The sequence below is a fragment of the Camelus bactrianus genome, chromosome 3 (genome assembly GCF_048773025.1).
Source record: "Camelus bactrianus isolate YW-2024 breed Bactrian camel chromosome 3, ASM4877302v1, whole genome shotgun sequence".
NCBI classification, from domain to species: Eukaryota; Metazoa; Chordata; class Mammalia; order Artiodactyla; family Camelidae; genus Camelus; species Camelus bactrianus.
The window spans coordinates 96,940,983-96,959,657 of NC_133541.1; positions in this window are offsets into that span (position 1 = coordinate 96,940,983).

Consider the following 18,675-nt stretch of genomic DNA (forward strand, 5'->3'; position numbering starts at 1 on the left):
CTGGGGAGCTTCAAAAAGTAGTAATATCTGGGTCTCATCCCGCAGATTCAGAGGGATTTGGTCTGGGCAGCGTCCTGAGCATGAGGGTTTTTGAAAGGTCCTTAGGTGGTTCTCGTGTGCGGCACGGCTAAGAAGCCCTGTGCTAACAAACCCGAGCAGCAGGACAGTCACCTGGCCAGGACTGTCTCACCCCATATGACCTGATTTTATCTCCAGGTATTGGTGACACAAGCAGTCTCACACACAATGTGTCCATTTAGACACACAGCTGAAGGGAGAATCCAGGTCCGTCCCAATTCACAACACAGCGTCGCACACAGGCCTGGAGCTGTCGGATCCCCATTTCTCCACGTCCTTCACCACAGGGCTCTTGAAAGGTGTGTGTTTAGATGTAATGTCCTAGTGCTGGGTCTCAGACTATTTATACTAATCCCTCCAGCTGGTGAAGCTGCCACTTTGTAAATGCCATGGTAATATGAAGGACTCCCCTAAAAATAGAGTGTTTCTGTCTTCCTAAGTCTGTGCTAGCTTGAACTGTGGAATACACATGGCTCCTGTGCAATGCCAGTAAAGATAAAAACCCACCTACTTCTCTCTGTTTTACACCTGCCAGTGCTCCCCACCTGGTGGGGCCAGGGAAATATTGAGCACGGAGTTTTTACATTCCCAGGTAAAATCACAGCAGAGTAGCCTGCACTAGGGCTGGTGAGAAAACTCAGCCACTCCCAGGAAAGTGACTGGCTCCTGCCTCTGGAAAGACAGCCCCCTTTCTACAGAAAGGACTCTGAAATGCAGGCTGCTTCAGTGAGCTATGTTTGATGGGCTGCCGAGGGAGGTAAGGTGAACAGGGCAAGCTGGGGCGCAGGACTCACTCACCCATCCATCCATCAACACGTTCATGCCACTAGCGCCCGCTCCAGCCCCTGCCTTATGGAGCTCACAGGCTAATGAGGAAGACGGGTGTTGAATGATTAAAGTCAAATAAATACATAGCTATAAACTGTGATAAATGCTGGGAAAGGAAGAAAAAGGTACTATGAAAGAAAATAGTAGAGGAAATCTTGAGATTGGATGGTGGGTGAGGGGCAGGGCAGCCACCCCCGGCCTAAGGGATGAGGCAGGCGTGGCTGGAGGAGGAGGAGGCGAGTATTCCAGGAAGGGGCTTTATGGGGGGTTAGCATAACTGGAGGCAGTGAGAAGGGCAGGAAGGGTATTAGGAGAGGTGAGAGAGGGAGGTAAGGGCAGAACACTCAGGAGGAGGACTTGGGATTGTTTCATGAGCCCCGTGGGAAGCCTTGGGGGTGGTTTAAGTGGGGGTCTGCTGCGGGGAGTAGGTGGAGAGATTGCATGAGTGTGGTTTGCCTTCCCAGAGGAGAAAGAATTGAAGAAGCACTAGCAGATGTGACGACACTGGAGGGAAGGTGAGAGGTGATGGCTCACCGCATCCTCACCCCCATGAGCAACCTCACCTTTCTCTTGCCTGGATCCTCGGGGTGAGGGAGCAGCAAGTATGACCACTGCAAGTCAGCACTTGTGTTTTCTGTATCTGGAGGAACGAGGCAGCCAGGATGGAGGTTGGCCATGCCGTTGTGTCGGTCACTCTCATCCACACTGGCCTCCGGGACCAGCAGGGTTGCAGGTCTGTTTCCTAGCTGACCAGCAGGATTCTTGCCCTGGGGAAGACACAGCGTGTCTCTGCCCTCTGGTGATGTCTTTTTACCCAGTCTGTCTCCCGTCTGTCTCCTTTCTTCCAGCCTCTCTTCAGATGTCTCAGTCTAGGCCTTGACGCCTTCTCACCTGGCTTGCTGGGGTAGATTTCTCACTTGCCTCCCAACTGGTTTTAGAACCACCAGTGTTTTCTGGTAATCAGGCCTTCCTTGAAATCAGATTCCAAACTGTACTTTTCAGAACAATCACCTCCTACCTTCTGTCTTAGGAATAGGCTCTGCCCGTCAGACTGGAGTGATCCCTTCAGTGAGGAGCAAGGGCATATCCTCATGCTCTCTCCTCCCCAGCCTCCATCCTCACCTTTGCCATCACACTGTCCTACATGTTCTGTGAGGGCAGATACCAAAGCTTGTTCCTCACTGTCCCTGCTCGTCTTAGTCATGGGATCTGGAAACATGAGCACATCTGGACACGTGCGCCTGGAATTTTCTTCCCCCCTCACCCCATCCTCAGGGAATGCTGTCAGTTTAGCAGTGGATCAGAGCTGAGAAATACTTCAGTTCTTTATACCTAGAAGCTCTCCTACTTTCCCATCCTGCTTTGTCTCTTTCAGCACCAATCATGGCAGCCAGTGTTTTAACGGAGTAGAAGGCTCCAGAGACTCTTCTCTCTGCCAGTATAACCATATTTGCAGTATCCTTACCCCAGCGTTGGCTCCTCAGGTCCAGAGGTCCCTTCCTCAGTGATGGGAAGGTAGGAGAGGACCAGTTCCGTTTTCACCTGCTCCACTTGCAAATGGCCACAAATGGACAGTGCGAGCCAACTGTGGGTTGACTCAGCCCCACTGGAGGGAGCGAAAGCTGTGTATGTGTGTTACCTTCTCTGGGTCCCTGGAGGATTCGTAGGCTCCCAGGTCTGCAGACCAGTGTTAAGTGGTCATGTCACAAGGCATCAGCAGATTGTTAGCTGATGCAGAAAGTACCCTTAATGAGGTGTCAGAAAACATCACCGTGGCCCCTGAATGGCATGGCTGCCAACGCTGCAGCTTCTGATTGTTGATTTCTCAAGGACCTTCCCAGGCTCCAGGGACATCACAGCTCTCAAACGTCAAAGAAATTGGGGACAGCACCACCCTGAACTTAACCAGGAAAATGTCTGAGGACTACTTGACAAGTGTGGGGCAACATTTACAAAAATTCTGTACTGTCCCCAGCATCCTGCCTTCCTCCGCATGCGCCTTCTTAACTTTCAAAATCAATTAACAACAAATTACGAAAAGACGGACAGTACCAAACATGGTGAGGATTTTGGGCAACAGGAATTCTCATCTGTTGTTGGTGGAAGTGCAAAATTGTACAACTACCACTTTGAAAAAAGGCTTTGAGTTTCTTAAAAGACTAAATATACATCTGTCTTGGAATCCACTCTTAGGCCTTTCCCCAAGAGAACTGAAAGCATGTTCATAGAATGACTTCAACTTAAATGTAAATAGCAGCCTAAGTATTCACCCACGGAAGAATGTATAAACCAGCTGTGACATCGTCATACAGTGAAATACTACACAGCAATAAAAAGGAACACACAACTGATAAATACAGCACAGATGGACCTGGAAAACATGGTACTGAACGAAAGGAACCTTACACAAAAGAGGATATATTGTATGATTCCATTTATGTGAAATTCTAAAACACGTAAGACCAACTTATAATAGAAGTAATCACAACAGTGGTTGTCTCTGAGGGAACTGAGGGCAGGGATCGCCTGGAGGGGTGGTGACAGAACTTTCTAGGATGATGGTGAAGTTCTGTATAGAGGTTTGGGTTACTCAGGTGTCTGCATTTGTCAAAACTCAGAATATATACTTAAACTTGGGGCATTTCATTGTACGTACATTTTCATCAAAGGACAAAACTATACACAAATGCTCACCTTCATAGTTTTCATGCTGAAGTATTTAGGAGGAAGTATTCTACTGCCTGCAGTTGACTATGAAACAAAAAATATGAGGTGCATCAGTGGATGGATAGGTGGATAGAGGGGTGAATATGTGATACAGCCAGTATAGTAGTGTCAGGGCTGTAATTTAAATGATGGGTATACGGTCCTCATTGTAAAATTCTTGCAACTTTGCTGTGTGGTGAAAGGCCTGAAAGTAAGATTCAGTATTCTGTGCAGCCTTGACATCTGGTACAATCAGGAGGGCCTCCAGTGGCCTCACCTCCAGTTCCCCTCCCCACTCTGCTCTCATAGGTAAGGACCCTTAGCCAAATAATCCTCCTCATCCAGGGGACAAGATGCATTCCCTGCTTATCCCTGGGTAGGGGTTCAGTTCCCTGCCTGTCCAAGGAATTTTTCAGCCAAGTCAGTCCCATCCTCCTGTGGGGTCAGGGTAGCCCATCTCCTTGATACTACAAAGCCTTCTCTCAGCCCTGGGTGTTCACTCTGTGGGCCCTGCCTCATGTGTGGTGGCCTCCTCCCCCAAGTCATGAGTACATGTGACTAGTAGATCTCACCTGTCCAGTGTCGGGTGTCGCTTGGCCAGCCATCTCCATTACCCCAGGGTGGGAATCCCTCCCTGCAGATGAAGTGAATAGGAAACAGTTAAAACGTGGTGTCTGTTTGAAATTTTCCTAATAAAACATTGGGGAAAAAACCTATGTGCCTAGCAGGAAATCCTTTCAAAGGAGAAAGGATTGCTTCTACCTTTATTGAGCTGATAGTTTACTTAGGGAAATTCGAGCTAATATTAAACCACACACTGGGCACTGAAATGTGGCTCACACTATCCCTGCTCCCAGCCATTTAATCCTGACTTGCCCAGCGTCTGTCAGTGAGTGGAGCAGTATGAAAACCCATGCATGAGAACACAGTGGCCTGGTGCACCTGAAGGTAGAGAGTTCTCCCCCGTACCAGCTCCGTGACTTTTAAGCAGTTGACTTCCCTCTCTGAGCCTCTCTGCTTTGTATAGAAAAATGAGAGGTTGCCACAGTTCACCCTTCCAGCTCTAATAGTCTAAAAATATATAATTTTTAAATCAGCATGGATTACTGCACTTGTAATTACCTATGACAGGAAAGAGGAAAGGGGCATCTTATCTCTGGGCCCCTGGGTCCTGCATTGTCACTCATCTGCGAAATAATTTATTCCATTGCAAACATGCCCCTTAGTTTCCACCTAAACATGAGCCCCTAAAGAGCAGGAATTGAATTGCTTGCCTAACTTAATCATTTGGTTTGGAGAATTTGCACATCAACCAGGGAAAACAGTTTTGTTGTTGTTTGATACTTCCCATTGTGAATCAAATAGTCAAATAATTCAACCCAGCTTTCTTCTGAACAATCACTTAGAGACAAGCCATGGTTTTTTCTAAGTCGCAGAAAGGTTAGTGTGAGAATTTCATACAGGGACAGGCCACATGCGTGCCATGAAGCTGAGTGTGTGACTAAGCAGCCTGGATGTGTGGGCAGAATTGTCACGTGTGGCCAGGACAGAGTCACTGCAGGTCTGCAGAGATAACAGTTTTTTCCTTTTATTCTCCTCAGGCTTAAGCTCTCTGAGGATTGGTGAAAGAGGATGGCTGATCTGGGGCATATTCACTAAGGACAAAGTGAGACAGATTATGCTTTGGACACATCTTTCCGAGGTACATTAAAATCTGGCTGAAAGCTTGTGGAAGAAGGTGCAGAGTGTCCCAGTTACCTGCAGGCACCCACATAGTTTCGCCTATGAAAATGCAGTCAGTTACCCACCACCGGCGGGAATGGGCTTGCTTTCACCCAGGGTTTCTCGGCCCTAGCACTAATGACACTTTGGGGGAGACTATGCTGTGCAGAGGGTGTTTAGCAATGTCCCTGGCCTCTTACTAGGAGATGTCATAAGTACCTCCCTAGTCGTGACAACCACAATGTCTCCAGACATTGTTAGTTTCCCCAGTTTGAGTAGCGCTGCTCTGAACCAGCCACACTCCCTTGACTTTTGAAGACCAAACTAGGCATCTATGGAAAGGCGGGGTAGGGTGAGGGAAGGAGCAGATGGCTTACCACCCTGACCGCAAGTGGCAGTGAAGAAAGCTTGGTTTTGAAAGAATGCTCTCAAATTGGCACACTCTTTTTTTAAATTGTGGTAAAAATACACAGAATATATAATTTACCATCTTAAAACATTTTGAAGTGTGTAGTTCAGTGTTATTAAGTCTGTTCACTTTGTTGTACAACAAATCTCCAGACCTTTTTCATCTTTCCAAACTGCCACTCTGTGCCCATTGAATGAGTTCCTGTTTCTGACTCCACCAGCCCCTGGAACTTACCATTGTACTTTCTGTCTCTGTGAATTTGACTGCTCTAGGTAGATCACATAATTGGAATCATATAGTATTTGTCTTTTTGTGACTGGTTGTTACTTAGCATCATGTCCACTGGGTTCAATCCATGTCGCATGTGTTAGAATTTTCTTCCATTTTAAGTCTGAATGATATTCCATCCTCTGTATATTCCACATTTTGTTTATTCATTCATCCATTGATGGACCCCCTTGGGTTGCTTTTGGCTATTGGGAATAATGAACATTCAGATAGCTCGTCAACACCTTGCTTTCAGTTCTTTGGGATATATACCAAAGAAGTATATACCAGAAGTGGAATTGCTGGGTCAGATAGTAGCTCTATTTTCAATTTTCTGAGGAACTGCCATACTGTTTTTCCTAGTAGCTGTGCCATTTTACTATCACAGCAACAGTGCACAAGTATTCCAGTTTCTCCACATCCTAGCCGATACTTGTTATTTCTGGTTTTTTAAAAAATAGTATCCATCCTAATGGATGTGAGGTGATACCTCATTTGGCTTTGATTTGCATTTCCCTAATGATTAGTGATATGGAGCATCTTTGCATATGCTGGTTGGCCTGTCTATTTTTGGAAAAATGTGCACGTCCTTTGCCCATTTTTTAATTGAGTTTATTTTTTCTTTTTTTTTGGCTGTTGTTTAGTTGTGTGGGTTCTCTGTATACTCTGGATCAACTCCTTGTTAACTATATGATTACAAATATTTCCTCCCATTTCTGGGTTGTATTTTCACTCTGTTAATTGTGTTCTTTGATGTGTTGAAGTATTTAATTTTGATGTAGTCCATTTGATTTATTTTTCTTACTCTTGCATTTGGTATCATATCCAAGGAATCATTGCCAAATACTATGTCATGAAGCTTTCCCCCTGTGTTTTCTTCTTACAGTTTTATAGTTTCAGGTTTTAGGTTTAGGACATTGATCCGTTTTGGGAGGTGACACACACTGTTATAATTAATACTATCATGTGACATAGTTCCCTGAGGCCCGAGGCAGCCAGGCCTCACCTGGTCACTTACACACGGAGTCATGGTTACAGTAATAAGCTGTATTTCCCAGGCCCTTTCTTCCCAGCCTCCTGGAAAGTCCTTGACACCATTCCTGGGAGTTACATCACGGCTTACACATGTGCTCACAGGCAAGTTCAGTCAGCCTCTGTAGTTAAGTGCCACATACTGTCATTCCTTTCACCTGGGTACCACCAGGTCTAGTGAATTCCATTGCCTTGTCCAGACCTAAATCATCTCCAGACCATCGACACTTCTACTAGGCTTGCCTGTACTTTTCATTAAACACAGCCATTTCCCATAATCCACTGCTGCCACTTCCACCAACTTGCACAGGGACTGCCAGAACCATCCTGGAGCTGAGACCAGAGCTGTGTGGTGGATGAGGTTGATGTGAGGGAGCACGTCTCTGCCACCCTATGGTGGAACATTGTCCTCAAGGACCCAGCTTGGATTTTGTCTTTTGTTTTACTTTAGCAATACAGAACATTCAGTATTTGCTGGCAGTGTCCTTTCACCTTAAAACCCAGACATGAATGCATGGGAGTGAGGCTAAGCCTGAGACATCCAATGACAGGCAACCACCGTGCCATGCTCAGACCCAGCGCCAATAGCAAAGCTCAGCAATAGAGTGAAGCTGGTGGAACTTGGCTCCTCTTTCCCTGGGGATGAGTGCTTTCCCATGAGCATCCCCAGTCAGTCCCTCATGCAAATGGACTTTTGTCTGCCTGCCTTGCAATCTTCCAGTGTAGTGCCCTAAGACCCCCGCCTGAATTATATTAGAACAGTCATGTCTCAGGAGAGCAGCCTCACTGCCGGGTTGAGGCTTTGTTGTGACTTAGTCATGGCACTGAATAAAGCACAAGTGAGGAGTATCCCAAGCAGGTACATAAATCTCATCTCTGAAGAATCTGTATGCTTTATTTAGAGGGAATATTTATCATATATCATCCAATGTTTATGAGCTAATTTGAATCCCACAATGGAACAAAATCCAATATCCAACCAGAAAACGCCAGTCCTTCCATTATGCATCACTGTTGACACACTTAATTTCATTCTAACTGCACAGTCTTACCCCTGAAACACTGGCATCTGTGTGGCAATAATTCAAAGTGCTCCAACTTGAGGAGGATGGGAAAACAGTGCAAAATAAGCCAGCAGTGAAAAAAAAAAATGGGATTAAGAATTGTAGCATCTGGTTGCCACCACCAGTGAAGCATGCAGAAGGGTCAGGTGGCACTGAAGTGCCCTAGAACTTTCCCCTGGTTGAAGAGAAAATTGAGACTTTCCTTTGTGCCTAAACGTCTCATTGGAATTGTGAATGGCTTTCCTAAAGTTACAGGTATAATTAATAATCGTTTGAACAGAGAAGTGTTCAGTGAGGCTTTAATGAGAGGATGCCAGGAAAACAAAGCAGCACAGCCTGGTATTTAGCTCAGGAAATACTAGTTTGAAAACCTGTCTGTTCCTTTTTTAATGTACGCTGAGAGCACAGTGTGGTATGGGGAAAAGGAAACATGCTTTGGAGTCCTATAGCTGTGATCCGGTGACACTGCATAACAAAGTAACCCCTCTTCCCTTACCTGGGAAACCTCATCTTCCTCATCTTTAAAATGGAGATGCCATCACCTTCAAAGAATTGTTGCGAAGTTTAAAGGAGATACTACAGTGCCTAGCAAAGTGCCTGGTTTGTCATCATCATCATGTAGCAGTAATAACATTTAATGTTTGTTGGTCGCCAACTCTATGCCCAACCCTTAGCTTAACAGTCTAAGTAGGTACTTTTATTATATCTATTTGGTAGATGAGGGAACTGAAATTCAAACAGATTTAGTAACTTGCCCAAGTCACATAACTAATAAACACTCATTTTTTAACTGGAGCTGTACAGTTTGATGCTCAAGTTAATGAACTTAATCACTCTGCCAAATTGACTTGTCCCTTTGTTGCAGGACTATGATGCTCAGTGGCTAGGAATCTGAGACTCCAGACAGGAAGGCTGACTGTGGGTAGGGATGGATGAGGCAGGAGGATGGGAGAGAGAAAAGTTAATGGTTCCAGGGAGTGCCCTGATGAAACGGCTGTCTGTGCAATGACTCAGAGAACAGGGTGTGTGCATGTGTGGGGTGGGGAGAGAGGGACATAGAAATAGAGGTTAGGAGATTGACATGAAGCCAAGAGAGTAATGAACTGAGGAAACTGAGCAAGTCAGATGATTAGAAGGCAAGGTAAAGTCCCCAACTATCCACCCAAGAGGTCTCTTCTGCAAACAGCTATGGATCCAGCGGCTTCTAAAGGCCCCTTAGTGACAAGTACCACACTTTTGTGTCATGCCAGCTGGATTCTAACAGTGTGATACTTGAGAAATGAAACCGCATCAGGAGGAAGAAAGCATGGTAATTCCAGCATCACTCACAATATCAGTACCTTTCTCTAAAAATTGTATGAGTAAAGAAAAATGCATGGTGGAGAATCTTAACACCATAGGAAAAGTAGAATTGAGAGGACCAACATCACAGAAACACTATGAATGCCCTTATAAAAGTTTCACATCCATCAATACAAAATAAACCCAACTCAATCCAATTAAAAGAAAACTGTGCTTAATACATTTTAAATTAATAGTGACTGGTACTGTACAATTAATTTACGTGTCATGGAAAAATTTAATATAACCCTTCCTTGAGGCTTCCGAAGAATGCTTGGAAATTAATTTTGCTTTGTCATAGATGTATCATTTTTTTCCTATTCGATTTTCAATCTAAATGTTTAATTTCTTTTGGATTAGATGACTCAGACTTCTTGACTCCCATCTGCCTGGTCTTGTTGTGGTCCAGGGACTGAGCCCTAAGCACAAGCACATCCACCAGTATCCTCTTATTAGAGATTTGTACAGCTCAGCTCTCTCATCCAAACACACGTCAGAGTGTAGCTCTGAGCCCTGGCTGACCTCCTTTAGCTTTTTTTATTCTCTCCCAAGTCTTCACCATAAAAACCTCCATTCTACTTTGCTCTTTTCTATTCCCCAAACCTGATTTCTTCTCTATATGATAATAGCTAATAGAAGTGACTCATGCTGTAACTGAAGTTCTTACGGATGGTTGTATAAAGCTGACGCAAGTGAATCTCTGTACACCAGTATTTTCAGCATAGGATGTGCATGTGGTTGGGGAAAGATTACAACCTAGTGCTTTAGAATCAGAATCAAAAATATTTTTATTTTGCTCCCTGGTAAAAAGTTTCTTTCCAAATTCAGCTTTAGGGATATCCACAGAACTCTTCCTCAGATAAAGCTCTGAAGGTCAGTTCTATCCAGTTATCTTACTGTGGAGCCTCGAAAAGACTAAAAATAACCTCTTGATTAGAACTGTGTATGACATTGATTGACACGATACTGCTAATACACCCCAAAGATGGAAAGAGCATTTCAAAATGTCATTTGATACCAGTGGAGATGATGAGAATGGATGCTAGCCTACAAATTAACTAAAAATATCTCAGTTATGACCAGTATTGACAAGAGTCTATCAAAACGAGTGCTGATACACAACCATTGAGATTGTAAGTTAGTATATATTACCCTCCTGGAAAGAGACTTGGCAATATGTCTTAAGAACTTTTAAACTTGATTTCATACCCACAGGAATCTTCTAACTTCAATTTGGATTCTTACGTTTCTCTCTTTTGGGGAGAGAGAGAGACAGCATTAGGAATGACATGGCACAGGGAGAGTGATATTGTCACCATAGAACTGGCCCTCTGAGTCTGCTTCAGGCTGTGAGAGCTGGCATGGGGTGAGTCTGTCCCAGGAGGCAGCTCTCTTTTGGAGAGTACAGCAAAATTAGGCATCTGACCTGGAAGACTGAAGGCCAGCCCCTGGACTGTGGTTAGCTGAACGGACTGAGCATTCCCTGGGGAGGCCTCTTGACAGTGATGCAGTTGACATTCCTTTTCAACACCTTGACCAACTGCTTCCAGGTCATGCAAACTGTAGCAGGGAACTTAGATATAATTTACTGTGAGAAGAAGCTAAGAGGATGATGTGTTTCAGTGCTGGGATGGGAAAAAATGGTCCGAGAGAGCGAAACAGAAATATGAGGAAAAGGGAAGGGCTGCAGTGGACGATATCACATGCGTTTGATGTCATTGATAGTTCTGAGCCTAGGATAAGTGACTGAGGGTACAGGGACAACAGAAGTGACTCAAGAGTCCTAAGGCAGTCAGAGTGTTGAAACAAAGATGGTTTTAGAAAAACAAATTATAAAGAGTTTTGGAATCGTTTCTTGTCCATCGCTGGGGTTGGTGTTGGGTGGAACAAAAGGAGGCAACAGTAGACATTAATGAAAAAGGAACACACTTCGAGGAGACATGAGGTAGTCTCTTGGCTCTCAGGGGCTATAACCATAGAATTGAATGCTGTTGAGGCTAGGAACTTACATTGCTGGCAGTTTTCAAGGAGGAAACTGATAGACCACGTTTCCTGTCTAGTTTAGCCAGACAGGGGCCTGGATTTCCTAATCCCTGAGGATTCTGAACCAAATCTTAAAGGCTCAGCTATGATTATAGGGAAAGCAGCTGGCTTTCTGCCTCCTTCATATCACCTCAGTGTCCACTCTAGACTTCAGCTCCCTATTTATGTCCCAGATTATCTGGGAGCACAAAAACTTTGCAGACTTTGGCTGTTTGCATTTAACAGAAACAAGTTAAAGGAAATTGCTCACTAGAATCACAGTGAATTGCTTACATCTCTCACAACATGCAATCTTATCACTAGTGTATTTACAGAAACAATGATGAAGCCTGCTTTCTTTCTCTAGATTATTTTTTAAGTTAAAAATGGATGCTAGTATTTTTTTCAGAAAGCAAATGAATGTTTTTATATTTCAGTAAGTATTTATTAAACTGTGCAGTAGTTTGACTTACTATTAAAAATGACAATTGGTATATTACTTATTCAAAGACCAAAAGGATGGTGTGTGAAATAAACTAATAACACTACAGCAAGCATTATCAAGATACTGAGAAATGCATATGCTTTCAAAGTTGCAAGTAATTAAGCAATCTTACCATAATAAATGTTATAACAATGAAATAAAGACTAGTATATGTAAACCTGCTGAATGAATATTATAAAATTCCTAAACGGTATATTTTGACAAAAACAAGCTGACAAGAACTTTGATGTATTGAATTTAAGCCACAGACCTTATCAGTTAAGATGATTTTAAATGCAAGAAGTATTAACTCTAACTGACTTTAAAAATAAGAGGAGTGCTGATCTTGCATAACAGCAAGCCAAGAGGTAAGGCAGGATTTGGGGTTGGAGCTGGGGATTCAACCACATCATGGTGGAGCCATGGTTTTTCCATCTGTCTGGACTGCCATGCACAGAAAAGGCCCTAGATAATTTTATCCAACTTTATAGCTTGTTTTCTTACATGTAATACCTCAGTGGTAACACTCTCTGCATTTTCTTACTCAGGCAGATCTTTATGCTTCGAGATTAACTGTGGGAGAATTTCAGCCCTTTGATCTCAGAGGACACAGGTGCAGATTGCAGGTTCCATGGAAAGCAAGTCAACCTGGTCCTTGGCACTTCTAGTTTCTGTTGGCCCCACCACTCCTGACCTGGGGTAATGGGCATGAATCCTCAGTTGTCTTGGCCTCCAAGCAAGGAGGAGAGCAGGCTCTCTGCCTCTCAATCAGGCATTTCTCTTTGAGGTTAAAGATAGCCATATATACATAATAGCTTAATATATATATATAGAGAGAGAGAGAAAGAGAGTGCTTAATATATATATATAGCTTAATATATATATATAAAGATAGGCATACATATATATATGCACACACACACACACACACACACACACATATATATATATATATAAAGGGAAAGAGATTAATTTTTATTTTATTTTTAAATTTTTAAAAATTGAATGACAGTTACAATGTGTCAATTTCTGGTGTATAGCACAATGTCCCAGTCATGCATATACATACATATATTTGTTTTCATATTCTTTTTCATTGATGGTTATTACAAAATATTTTATATAGTTCCCTGTGCTATACAGAAGAAACTTGGTTTTTTAATTTATTTTTATATATAGTGGGTAACATTTGTAAATCTCAAATTCCCGAGTTTATCCCTTCCCACCCCCTTTCCCTCGGTAACCATAGATTGTTTACCATGTACGTGAGTCTGTTTCTATTTTGTAGATGAATTGATCAGTGTCCTCTTTTTTCTTTCTTTTGTTTTAGATCCCACCTATGAGTGATATCATATGGTATTTTTCTTTCTCTTTCTGGCTTACTTCACTTAGAATGATATCTCTAGATCCATCCATGTTGCTACAATGGCATATTTTATGGCTGTGTAGCATTCGGTTATATAAATATATGACAGCTTCTTTAGCCATCTATCGATGGACATTTAGGTTGCTTCTATGTCTTGGCTATTGTATGTAGTGCTGCTATGAACATTGAGGTGCAGTTATCTTTTTGAATTAGAGTTTACTGTGGATAAATATGCAGAAGTGGGATTGCTGGATCAAATGATAAGTCTAATTTTAGTTTTTTTGAGAAATTTCCATACTGTTTTCCATAATGGCTGTACTGAACTAGATTCCCACCAGCAGTGTGGGAGGGTTCCCTTTTCTCCACATTCTCCAGCATTTATTGTTTGTAGACCTTTGAATGATGGCCATTCTGACTGGTGTGAGATGATACTTCATTGTATTTTGATTTGCATTTCTCTGATAATTAGTGATACTGAGCATTTTTTCATGTGCCTATTGGCCATTCGTATGTCTTCATTGGAGAATTGCTTGTTTAGATCTCCTGCCCATTTTTGAATTGGGTTGTTTGCTTTTTGATTATTAAGTTGTATGAGCTGTTTATATATTCTGGAAATTAAAGCTTTGTCAGTCCCATCATTTGCAAATATTTTCTCCCATTCCATAGGTGGTTGTTTTGTTTTATTTATGGTTTTCTTTGCTGTTCCAAAGCTTATAAGTTTAAGTAGGCCCCATTTGTTAGTTTTTTCTCTTATTTCCATTGCCTAGGTAGCCTGTCCTAGGAGAACATTGCTAAGATTTATGTCAGAGAATGTTTTGTCTGTGTTTTCTTCTAGGAGCTTTATCGTGTCTTGTCTTATATTTAAGTCTTTAAGCCATTTTGAGTTTATTTCTGTGTACGGTGTTAGGGAGTGTTCTGACTCTGTTGATTTATATGCTGCTATCCAGTTTTCCCAACACCACTTGCTGAAAGACTGTCTTTTCTTCATTGTATATTCTTGCCTCCTTTGTCAAAGATTAATTGACCATAGGTGTGTGGGTTTATTTCTGGACTTTCTAGTACATTCCATTGATCCATATGTCTGTTTTTATGCTAATACCATGCTGTTTTGATTACTGTAGCTCTGAGAGATAAGTTTTAATGAATTTTCTCTCACAGTTATGGAGGCTGGCAAGTCTAAAATCTGTAGGGTAGGCTGGCAAACTGGAGACCTAGGGAAGACCCTGATATTGGAGTTTGGAGTCTGAAGGCAGTCTGGAGGCCGAATTCTTTCTTTCTCGGGAGACTTCCATCTGTTTTCTCTTAAAGCCTTCAACTAATTGTATCAGACCCATTCATGTTATGGTGGGTAAGCTGCTTTGCTCAGAGTCTACTGGTTTTAATATTAATTTCATCAAAAAATACCTTCACAGCAACATTTAGACTAATATTTGATCTATATCTAGGTATGGTCACCCAGGCAAATTGACATATAAAATTAACCATCACAGATCCAGATGCTGAATAGTGGCCTAGCAGAGGCCTGGTGTTCCTGGGGGCCAGGCAGATATAGAGGAAAAGCTAATAGCCCACTGACCCTGCCTGAAGCATCAGGATTACACCTGGGGACAGAGAGTAAACCCCAGACTGGATGGCACTCCACACCTCCAGCTGCTGTGTCTTGTATCTCTGGTGACACCAAGAAGACCACACTGAAACATGGAAGGAGTCCATGCAAGTGAGGGTCCCTGACACCAAAATTTCATTAACTTAAAAGCAAGTGTATCTCTGTCAATGGCTAAAAGACAATTTTTTTAAAAATTCCCAAACCAAGCCATTATTCAATAGTGAAGAAGGCATGGGTTAATAATCACAACATTTTGTATTTAGAAAGGACGGGGAGGAAGTATTGCACAGTGGTCCCTAATACTAGCATATTTTGCTGTTCAACACAACTGATAAGACCCTTCTGCCCGGGAATGAAATGACTCTTTGACCAATCAACTTGACATCCCTTGATTCTACTACCTGGGACAACACTCCTAGTCTGCTTTCCTCCATGGACACTCCTGCCTTGTGTCCTGGAGGATGATATGTGCTCCTTTGGGGCATGCATAGATTTTTTTAGTCCATTTCCTGATGTGACAAATTCCAAGGTCAAGGAATTGCTTAGACATTAGGATTGTATTGCCAGCCAGATCCGGGATTCCTTTGGCCGTAGAGGTCATTTCTAAACTTAGTAGTTTCCAGCGTATTTGCTTCTGAGTTCTTCCGTGGGCATTCAAGTAACTAAAGTTATTGTGTTCATCCCTTGGCTTAAAGTTTAACTTTCTCAACTTGAATCATTTCAAATCAATGGCCTCATTTGCAAAAGCAGCAACAGGAATCTCTCCTTAACCCCAACTTTCTTCCTAGATATATCTTTCCAATGGACATGATAGTCCCCTCTGTCAGACAGGGAGTATTTATGAGAAGGTGGTGGGAAGAAGCCTGACAACAGGTTTACCTTTTCCCGCAGTCATCTCTTTCTAAACTTTCTTCCTCTTTTATGTCCAATTTTAGGTTGGGTAGAGATTTCAGACTTTCTGACCTTGATTATCTCCAAGTTATTGGGCTTACATTCAACTTGGGTTTTAGGACATGAGCAAAAAGGGCCTCCTTTTAGTAAAGCAACACCGTCTTTTCTCTCTGCTCTTGGAGTCTAGTTAAGCCTCAACTTATCGCTTTTAAGACCTTGCTGAAGGCACTGGCTAAAAATGTACCAGCAGTCTGCACTGGCTGCATTTCAGCAAAGTGTTTCCCAGCTGCATCACCAGCGTAAGTAGTTTGCTAAATGAGAATAACAGGCACTCCAAACTGAGGAGCATAGAGGACGAGGCCAGGCTGGGAGTGACTTTGGTCTAATAAGACTCTGCTGCATACTTCTGTCTGTTAGGATTACTTTGGGCTGCAAGTAACAACACCAATAAACAATAAAGTTGGCTTAAATCTGTAAGGATATTTCTCATTTACAAAAAATACAAGAAGTCTGGAGACAAGCGATTCCAAGTTGATTCAGAGGACTAGCCATGTCAGGGCTGTGTGTCTATACCCGGCAGTGCTCTTGGCTTTTCACTAAGAGTGACGAGATGATTACTGAAGCTTAAAGCAACATACTCTTTAGTCATACCCCAGGCAGGCTGTAGGGGCCGGGCCAGCAAAGTGGAGTATTCTTTCTTTTATTATGAAGGTCAAGGCCCCCCAGCAGGTGTCCCTTTAGTCTTGTTGGCCAAACTCGGTCATGTGCCTGCATCCAGTGCAGTCCCCGATACAGATGACCGGGATTACCTGGCCAGCTTAAACCACTCAGCCTGGGGATGTGAAAGTGCCAGTCTTCCCTGAGCCCGCTGCTGCGCACCTGCTGCCTACAAAATAAGGTTCTGTTTACAAGGAAGATACAGGGGCAGCTGAAGGAAGGGTGTCTGCCACAGAGCTCTAGAAAGAGAAACTCCTGAAGAATGGAGAAGGTGGTGCTCTGAAAATGTCAAGGATTTGTGGAATCCTTTTGGAGACATATTACATAAGGACTTAAGATCTGCATGCAGTTTCTGATCCACTGGTTGGGAGGACGTGAGGTACAGACAGCAGAGAAGAAAAACAAGCCAGCACAACAGGGAAGGGGTAGAAATTTTTAAAATATGACAAAAATCTAGAAAAATGATACTGTTTTATTAACTGGCTGAGACACCTCTTGAATAATTTTTCCTTCAGTTTTTGCCCATATACTCCATCTCTCTTCATATTAATAACAATTTTTGATAATTTTTATAGCAAGCATAGAAGGATAATTCAGTCTTCTAGCTTCATTGGTTAAAAAGTGATTTTTTATTATAGTTAGAATACGTAAAGCATATGCCTTCACACACAGCCGTCCTCACTGCTGGTGGCACTGCTTCAGGCATTTTCCCTACCAGCCTGGGTGTTCAGTTACGTTGTTTTACACAGTTCCATTCAGAAAAGGGAAGGACGTGGATGGTGTCATTGTAATTGCATTTCTGACCATTTTGACAGGGTGTCGATGAGAACCAAATTCTCCACTTAGGAGTTTACAAGTCTCATTAAGACGTTTTCCTGAATTGGCTTCGGGCTCTATATTTTCAACCTTGTTCCTCCTCCCTATTCACGACCTTCCTGAGCGAGGCCCCTGAAGCCTGTGTCTACTGATCGGCTGTGCCTTCACTGTCGTGAGTGGGCAGAACGGCAGCGGCAGTGTGCCTGGACGCCGTTCCTCCAGCAGATGGCTAGCAGTGACCATGTCTGGGGAAGATGGCACATTCCGTAAACAGATCCCACTAGACCCAAACTGAATGTGTTCAGAACTCAGTTTCTCTGGAGCCAGATCCAGGAGATTGTCACAGCCACTCCAGCACCACTCGCCCAAGAGGAGAAGTGACAGAAGGGAAGTTGGCAGGGGACAAGATAGTAGTCTCAACCATTTGTGGTTCAAATAATCTGATTTTTTCAGATTTCACAGAAACATATGACAGTGTGAAAACATTGCTAGGCCCCTCCCGGGACCTAAATCATGAGCTTCCTTGGCTTCGGGTGAAACTTTGTATGTCTGGAAGGAGCAGAGGGCGTGGATGGGATGATGGGGTCACTAATAAATAATTTCATCTTCTTCATGTTTATTCCATGGCCCACCATGGAAGTCTTGCTACCAGATTCCTGACTCAGGCACCCCTCTGGGACCAAAGCAAGGCACCAGACTGGCTGACCTTTGCTGTCACCTCAGGCTAAAATGTGTTTCTTCCTCACACATGTGGTGATCTCACCCTTCAAGGCTGCAATTGTTTCTCCATGTAGTGTCTCCGGATCTCCAGGGCAAAGCTGACTTCTCTTCCCTTCCTTTGATTCATCGCTGTACCCCCTGCAGCCCCTCCTAAAGCTCTTTCGGAAATCACTAACTGAGATTTTGGGCTCCCTCACTTTCACAAGGCATTTGAAGGCATCACTATATCCCAGTGCTTAGCCTGGTGTGCAGCATGGTGGAGGCAGCCCTGGTGATGTGTTTTGAAAAGAAGTTAGGGGAGAGTGCATTGATGTTAACATACATAATATTATCATCATTAATAGCATCAAGAATAATAGCAGATAGGAATTTTGAGCATTTATAATGTGGTAAGGCACTTTATAGTTAGTGTCTCATTTATATAATAGCCCTATGGAGTAGGTACAATTATCATTCCTGCTTTATAGGGGTCAGAAAATTGAGATAGACTCACAACTGGTAAGAAGCCAGAATTCCACCCTAGGTTTGTGTAACTCACCAAGTCCATAAATAGCAAATTCACCTTCTATGCTGAGATCATAAGGCTGACCCCAAAAAGATTATACA